The following is an 8,285-nucleotide window of genomic DNA, read 5'->3' on the forward strand; positions in this document are numbered from 1 at the left end:
ATCAAGTCAGTGTGGGAAAGATATGCGGGACTTGAACTTAGGGGTCCACCAACTCAGTCCTGTCGGTTACAGAGTGGCGGAAACTATATGTGACAAGGAGAACGCGGAGCGTGCCGAGCAAGGCCTACCGCCCTGCTTAGAGAGATACCGTGACAAGCAGACCAGGAACTATGTCAGGGCCCGGTACAAGGTGGACCCGGTAACAAAGGAGCTTACCACGGATGCGAAGACCAAGGCGCTTGAGCGTGTTCTGGTAAGGAATACACCCCCGTGTAATTAGCTCCATATGGTTGCATTCTAATTAATGAAGCCAAATTTCTAAATGGTTCACATTCCTTCCGCAGGACACTGAAAGCAGTAGCGCGGGGTCATCTCAGAGCTCCCCTTCAACACTTTAAATAGGGCATTGAACGTAATGAAAAACAATGATAAGTTCAGTAAGCCGTCGTCAGCTGGTCGTGTGGCCGGCAAAGGCTTGTCCACGAAATGGTCGTCATACTATAACGCTGGTGGGCGAAAGGAGAGAAAGACCAGCTCGGAAAGGCAGTCGCGTGAGGTTCAAGAACTCAAGGCACAAGTGGCACGGATTTCGGAGATGATCCAAGAGCAAGTGCGACACCAACTGGGAACGACGCTCACCGCCATTGTGCCTACCTTGATTGAGAGGCTGCAGGCGTGGATTGCGGGCGGCCAACAGGGGCCGCCCCCGGTTCCCAGCTTCACAGCTAGCAACTCGCACAACGCGCAGGCAGCGCCATTGATGTCTCCGGCGGAGGAGGTATTGGTGTCTCCGGCGCCGGCGCGGGCATTGGAGCTTAATGCACCCGGGTGTGCGAAGAATACGTCGGCCGGCACCTCGGCAGCAAGCGGCCCCTCCATCACTTGCACGCCCGCCGTTGGCGGTGCCTCGACATTAGCCGAGCTCGACGCCATCACGGTAACTAAGCCTCTCGGTCGATGACTTCATCTCCTTGCCTTTGACTGGGCATCCCTGACGCCCTACATGTTTTCGCAGGGCGCCGGCGCCGATGTTCCATGCACTCTCCTGCACTTCGTGGTTGGCGAGTTGATCGATGTCGCCAAGGGAAGAATCGTTCAACCGGGCAACCCCGTGTTCCACGGTAATCCGATGCCACCCACCGTGTATCAAGCTCAACTGGTTCGGGTGCTGCCAGGCTGCGACGACTTGTTACCTCCGTTTCGACCCGCTGGGGCCGACGAAGATGATGTGATGACCCTCGGCGCCTGCTTAAGCTCCTGCTTAAGCTGGCCCCTGCTTTGGCCGAAGAGCCAGTTTCGTTTGGGGGCGGGGGACACCACCCCACAGACAACACTGCCAGTCGTGCCGGCGCCAAGCCATGGCAAGACCGCCGCAATAGTACCGGATATGCCGGACATGCATATGGCACAGGATCCGGACATGCATATGGCACAGGATCCGGACGATGATGGTACATTTACCAACGTCGATAAGTACTTTGTCGAACATGGGTACGGTGACGAATTCTTGGGGCCTCCTTCTCAAGAACCCAACCCTGCAAAAGACGACCGCGATCTAGCTGGTACCGCGGAGAAACCCAATTGCAACAGGTGTCGTCTGGCGTTCAGTTCTCATGAGACGCCTCCAGCTGCCGCCTTCACCAAGCCTCAGATAGCTGAGGTGCGAAATATTATTAGCCCCAACACACTCAAGAAGGCGGTCTCTGAGCAGAACTCGATCCCATTACAGAAGAAGAAGAAGGGACGGAAAATAAAGACTAACAAGGGCGGTGCAAGCCAGCCGGTATCGAGTACGATCCGTGCTCAGGACGGGCCACCTTCACCTAAGGATATCTCGAGGAGGGGGCATGTGGCGGGTAGGCCGATTCTACCGACTAATCTGCTCAATGCTGCAACCGGTGCCATGCGGAGTCCGCATGACAGTGTTCTTTCTTTGGAGAAGCGGCGTCTCTCCGAGAATGATGTGGCATACCCGGTTTTCGTGGCCAAGGTGCCAGAGGGCAAGGGATTTGTGGATAGCGCCATCGGGGGTACGATCGTCCTGCGGTTTGATGACATCTTCGCTATTTTTAACCTTCATTCGCTGCACTACACCTTCGTTTGGCTACTTTCGCTGAGTATGGAGATGCGGATCATTAGAGACAAGACCCCGGACATCGTGATAGTCGACCCCTTCTACATGCATGCCAAGATCTTGGGAAGCACAGGGGACCGGTAAGACGCGAGTTCACACCTCGAAGGCGTCATTCTGGCAAACCCAGATAAAGATAACTTCCTTGTGCCTTACTTTCCCGAGTAAGTCATCCCCTCACCGCCCCGTAACATATGATTTCTTAGATTTTGATCGTTCTTTTTTTCTAACATTCCGTGTTTTATGCAGCGGCACACATTGCACACTCATCCTCTTAGGCCCGAAATATTCCATGGCCACGTATTTCGACTCGGACCGTCAGTCGAAGAAAGACTACACAAATATCAAGAAAGTTCTTAATTATGTTCTCCCCGGATACGCCAGACTTGGAGGCACCTTCAGCAGGCCAATTCGTAGGTATGACAAGCACGTGTTCACCCACAATACGACGTTCCCCTGTGTCAAGCAGCCACCTGGCGATTAGAAGGATGCCTACTACGCCCTCCATCACATGCGGGCGATCGTACGGGACCATAATCACCTTCTGCTACCAAATAATCTCAAAGATTGGGCCACACGCTTGTTGGCAATCCAGGACGCGGACATCAGACAAGAATTCGTTCGCATCCAGTCGGAGTTTGCGGAAATCATCCATCAAGATGTCCTTCGTACCTCGGGGCAGTTCTACCTCAGATATCAACCGTCCAACACTGAGATAGAAACAACGCTACAAATGCAGTCTGACAACGCCCGCGATTTCATGACCATCACGAAAGACGGCGGCTTCATCCATGCTCCGGTCCCTGAGTCCAGTCGAAAGTAGTGATGCTATGTAGTTCTGAAATGTCGATTGGCTCATGTTGTAATTAAACTTTAATGAACTTGTATGTCTCTTTGGTTTGAATAGTCGTTCAACTTATATGTAATTGATGCTATTTATTAGTAGGACCATGAATCATGCTATTAGTGTGTTGCTTTTCTCTTTAGATCCTTTTGTTGCATACTTATATGTTGCTTATGTATTGTCTGTGAATTGCTACTAACGTTTTGTTTGGCTAGTGCATAGAGATGCCGTCGTATGTCATGTACAAAGGTAAGGTTCCCGGAGTCTACGACGACTGAGAGGAGTGTCGGAGATAGGTTCACCGTTTCAGCGATAACAATTACAAAGGGTACACCACTAGGGCGGAGGCGGAAGCTAGATACGCACGCTATCTAGCGGGAGAGAGGAGGGAGCATTGGAGGAACTGGATGAAGACCAGTTTCATCGCGATGATGCTCATCGTGATGACCGCAGCTCTCTTCTATGTGATGGTAGTTTAGATGATCGATATCGACTCGTAATGTGAAGACAAACTCGCTAGTCGCGGTCTCGAGACTTGTATTGTTCTAACTTTGTTCGGTATTTTGAATTCGGAGACTAATATGATGAATTGGACTTTGTGCATCCATTCCAATCCGATGCAGCTCGGACATCACGGCCAAGGTGACCAGAATTCTGGGCTGTCCTACAGGCGCTTTTCCTTGCAAATACCTGGGACTCCCGGTTACCCTTCGGAAGCCGACGGCCAAGCAGCTCTCAAGCATTGTGGATCAGCTTGCGAGATGTCTTCCAGGGTGGAAGGCGGCAAACATGCCGAAGAGTGGACGAATGGTTCTGGTGCAATCCGTTCTGTGTGCGATTCCTATTCATGCGATGCTGGCCTTTGACATACCAAAAAAGACGATTGCGGCCATGAACAAAATCTGCAGAGGCTTCTTGTGGTGCGCCAAAGATTAGGCAAATGGTGGGCAATGTCGGGTAGCGTGGGAAGCCGTGTGCTCGCCAAGATGGGCAGGTGGATTGGGTATCACCAACTTAAAGTGGATCAATACTGCAATGCAGGCCAGATGGCCTTGGCTTAAGCGGGTGGATCAAGATAGGCCATGGGCGGAGTTTGATATTCTGGTACCAAAGAAATTGATGCATCTTTTCCAGGCGGCAACCCATGCTACGATTGGCAATGGTGAAGATACCCTTTTCTGGGAGGATCGTTGGCTAGACGGCTTCAGGATTCAGGAATTGGCGCCCTCGCTGTATGGTGCAGTGAGGAGGAAAGTTCGTGACAATCGCACGGTTTGCCAAGGGATCGCAAATGGAACCTGGGCGCTGGACGTCGGGCCGGAGGTAAATTTGCAAATGCTTCAGGAATACTTGCGGCTCTGGGATAGACTAGCAATGGTGCAGCTTCACCCAGATATGCGGGACACGATTCGGTGGACCTAGGAGGCCAGTGGATCCTACTCCACGAGCTCTGCATACAAGGCGAAGTTCTGGGCTAGGGAAACAGTGCCAACGGCGGAATTCACTTGGAAGTCCAAAGCACCCCTCAGGTGTCGTTTCTTTGCTTGGTTGGCGTTGCAGGACCGCTGTTGGACGTCTGACCGATTGGCAAGAAGAGGGTTAGATCACCAAGAAGCGTGCCCGTTCTGTGATCAAGAGGAAGAGAGCATCAATCACATTCTGCTCCAATGCGTCTTTGCGAGGGAAGTTTGGGCGAGTGTCTGCGCTGCATAGGACAGACCAGGTTGGGCCCCGACCCCTACTTCCAGCCTGGGAATATGGTGCTTGAACGCCACGGATGGAGCCGTGGGAGGAAAGGATGCTAGGGCCATGTTGCTACTGGTCCTATGGGAACTTTGGAAACATAGGAACACGGTTGTCTTTGATGGGGAAGCCCCCTCGAAATCCTTTGTAATTAATCGGATTGTCGTAGAGTGTAGGGCGTGGAAGGCGGCCGGCCTTTTTAGATCGGACATTGATAGTGCCATCGCGGCCCTTGAGGTGGGCAATGTCGCGAGTAGTTAGCCGAGTCAGGCGGGTGGAGTTGGACTATGTAACACTGTAGCTCCAACGTGGAGGGGTCTTCTAATCCCCATCCTCTTCTTTAATATATAGTACGCACACTTGTGCGTATTCGAGAAAAAAAATTGTATTCGGAGACTAATCTTCTATTGTATTCAATAAATCTGCTGTTTATATGTTGTGATGTCTATATTCTGTGCAGTAATATGTTTTGTAACCTATGCAAATATCAAATTTTTTTTCCTAATATTCATACTAGTGGCGCACCACTCTGCACTTTAGTGGCGCACTGCAATAAGCACACTAGTGGCGCATTATCTACAAGTGCGCCATTAGTAACCCAGAGCACAAGGTAAATATGGCCCCTGGGAGGCATAATAATGGCGCACCTGTGACATACTAATGGCGCAATCCCTGGTGCGCCACTATTGTCTGGTATACTAATGGCGCACCAGGGGTGCGTCATTAATATTAATTACTAGTGGCGCATCTATAGTGCGCCATTAATGGCCAAAACAGGTGCGCCACTAGCAAGCCTTTTCCTAGTAGTGCTCCATGAATGCCAAAACACCTGCATTTTGGATCCCAAAAAATTTCAGATTTGTTTTAAGTGTTTTGCTATTTTATTTGAATTTACTGTTTACATGATGCACATGCACCGAATCGGCTGCACTCCTTACGCTCCTAAGACTGGTTAATTTAGCGAAATTTTGTCAATGTCTTCACTTGCCATTGCCCACCACCATCATTTTCTAATTGGAACATCAGCCAGATGACAAAAGTAGTTAGTAGTATTATTGTCCCCTTGACAGAGTAGTTCATTTTCTTTGGTCAATCCAAACAAGGGCCACAAAGTCAGCTAAAAACAAAACAAAAATCAAATTTTGTGAGTTGTAACCAGCCAGCCATCAGCAGAGCATCCCATCCCACCACACAACCGAACACATGGCATGCAATCAGCACAAACGGGGACCTAAAGGCCGCTCCACCTATCTCTCCCAACAGCTGCTAATTTAGCCAGCGAAGCAGCCAACCAGAACAGCCAAGCATTGGCCGGCCGGCCAGAAGGATTACAGCTACAAACCTTTGTTTCCACGCCAAAGTCTCAAGTCTCTAACTCCAACTACTACTGCTATATATAATCCCCCAAATGATCTCTCCTCCTCCATCCAAGATCACAAGCCTGACAACTTCTCCGGCTCTCTCCCAGCACCAGAGTCATCTTTGCTAGTTCATTGCAGCAACATCCGTCGAGGAAGCAAATAGCGGTTACTCTGAAGCTCAGGATCCTTGCCGTGGCGGCAGCCGCCGCTGTCATGGTTGGCACGGTCTCCGCGGCCGATGGACCAGCTCCCGCGCCTGCCTCTGGCGCGTCAGCTGCCGCCCCAGCTGTTGCCATGGCGTCCCTGACCGCGCTCGTCTTCGGCTACTTCTTCTGAGGCCATGTCCTTGTGCGCGCAGTTATTTGGGATTTTTCTTTGGTTCGTCTCGTGTTCATACATGATATGAGTACATATTGTAAATTACATGTTCTTTTCTATTTCAAATAGAAAAATTGTTGGGTACACACATTTGTTTATTTGATAAAGGATGCATGGTCGATGGCGGCATCCGGTGCCGTGATCCTTCTTGAAGGCGTCTTCCGGGGATTGCTCGTGTGGGGTGGAGCTGCTGGTGGCGTGGTGACGGTGTGAGGTAGCCTGTTCTTATCAGTGGCGGCTGCCGTGGTCTCGGTCCAATCCCTGACCACTGCTTTGGCTATGCCCCTTTTGGCCTTCTCCATGGATCTTCGCCTTCGTCCGATGACTTGCGGTTGTGAGCCGTTTCGCTTAGCACTAATGTACTTGCCGTGGTGGAGCGGTACTTCATCTCACTCATTGATGGCGGCGAGGATCGGCGGCATGGCGCTGTGGAGGTTCGCGCCCGATGCGCGGAGATGGACTCGCGTAGGAGGAGGTTGCTGTCTGGCGTCATGGTGACGCCGATGGCTGAGTGGCCAGATAAGGTAGAAACCTCGATATGATCTGAAGATGGACCTGCGGAAGATGGTGGCGACGACACACGAGTGCGTCTGACCGGATTGTGCCCCAGACCCAGTATGTGGCTCGGCTGGGGATTCCGAATATGTTTCGGTTTCCGGCTTTTGATGTTAGGCTTAGGTGACTTGTTCGGGTAGTGGCCTAGCTAGCACCCCTTCATCATTTTGGGTAGGAGTAGTGGCATGTGTTGCCAAGATGGTGGATTCAGACTTATTGTTGTAATACTTTGTAAGATCCTCGAGAATAATCAATAATATGACCGTATGCATCTCCCGGATGCAGAGGCCGGGGGTCATCCCTCTTTTCTAAAAAAAAAAATAATGTAAGATGAAAGGGATACTCCCCGCAAAAAAGAAAGAAAGATGAAAGGGATACAAACACAATATGTTTAACCTTAAAAAACCAACACAATATGGACAGACACCATCCTATTTCTGTTCTCTCTTCTCTCTCTCTCTCTCTCTTACACCCCCACTGCTGTTCACACACGCCTCTGCATTATTAGTATACACACAATCAATACCTACACACAAACAAATGGTCACACCAGCAAATATATAGCAAAGTCATATAAGATAGCAGCTTTGTGTAAACGAAGGAGATTAAGAATATAAGAGAAAAGGAGCAACGATGAACCACACCGAGTAGCTGCTAATCCAACGAAGATGACGCAAATGCACACAATCCAACAGTCACACAATCCAGACATGGACAGAATAACCACACCAACTGAAAACCGTCCCCAACCCAAGCAAGCAGCCCAGCCGTCAACAGCTATCTACGTAGCCAAGTACATTTATCAACGCAGCTGTGGCATAGTTCATAGATCAATTGGGAGAGAGGATGATACCGCCAAGATTCCACACTAGAGACTGTTGGAGTATAATGTCCGGCCCTCTTTCATAATTCAGACTTCTAGATGAGCTGGCTGCAGCATGATATCCAAACCAAGAGGTCTTGAATTCAAGACCCTGCCAATGCAGTATATTAAAAAAAGATTCCGCGGCCTATATTGATTTGACGGCTAAGAATTAAAAATAAAGAACTAAATAAGGCTAGATGTGAGGGGGAGTGTTAGAATATAATGTCCGGCCCTCTCCCATAGTTTGAGTTTTTAGATTAGTTGGCTGGAGCATGAATTCAATAGAGACTCTTAGGCATAAATCTGGACATCTAGTTCTAACTGACCGGTTCTTTGTTTTACTTTGTTGGATATGTTGGACTTATTCTTCCAATTTTCAACTTGTCGACGATGGTACCTAGATTTTTC

The 8,285-nt window shown here is 49.9% G+C and overlaps 1 pseudogene; it reads left to right on the forward strand.

Annotated features, from left to right (window-relative positions):
* The first annotated feature begins 415 nt into the window (after positions 1-415).
* Positions 416-4,397, forward strand: LOC119350647 (annotated as a pseudogene).
* Positions 4,398-8,285: the final 3,888 nt, after the last annotated feature.

The sequence above is a fragment of the Triticum dicoccoides genome, chromosome 1B (genome assembly GCF_002162155.2).
Source record: "Triticum dicoccoides isolate Atlit2015 ecotype Zavitan chromosome 1B, WEW_v2.0, whole genome shotgun sequence".
Taxonomy (NCBI): Eukaryota; Viridiplantae; Streptophyta; class Magnoliopsida; order Poales; family Poaceae; genus Triticum; species Triticum dicoccoides.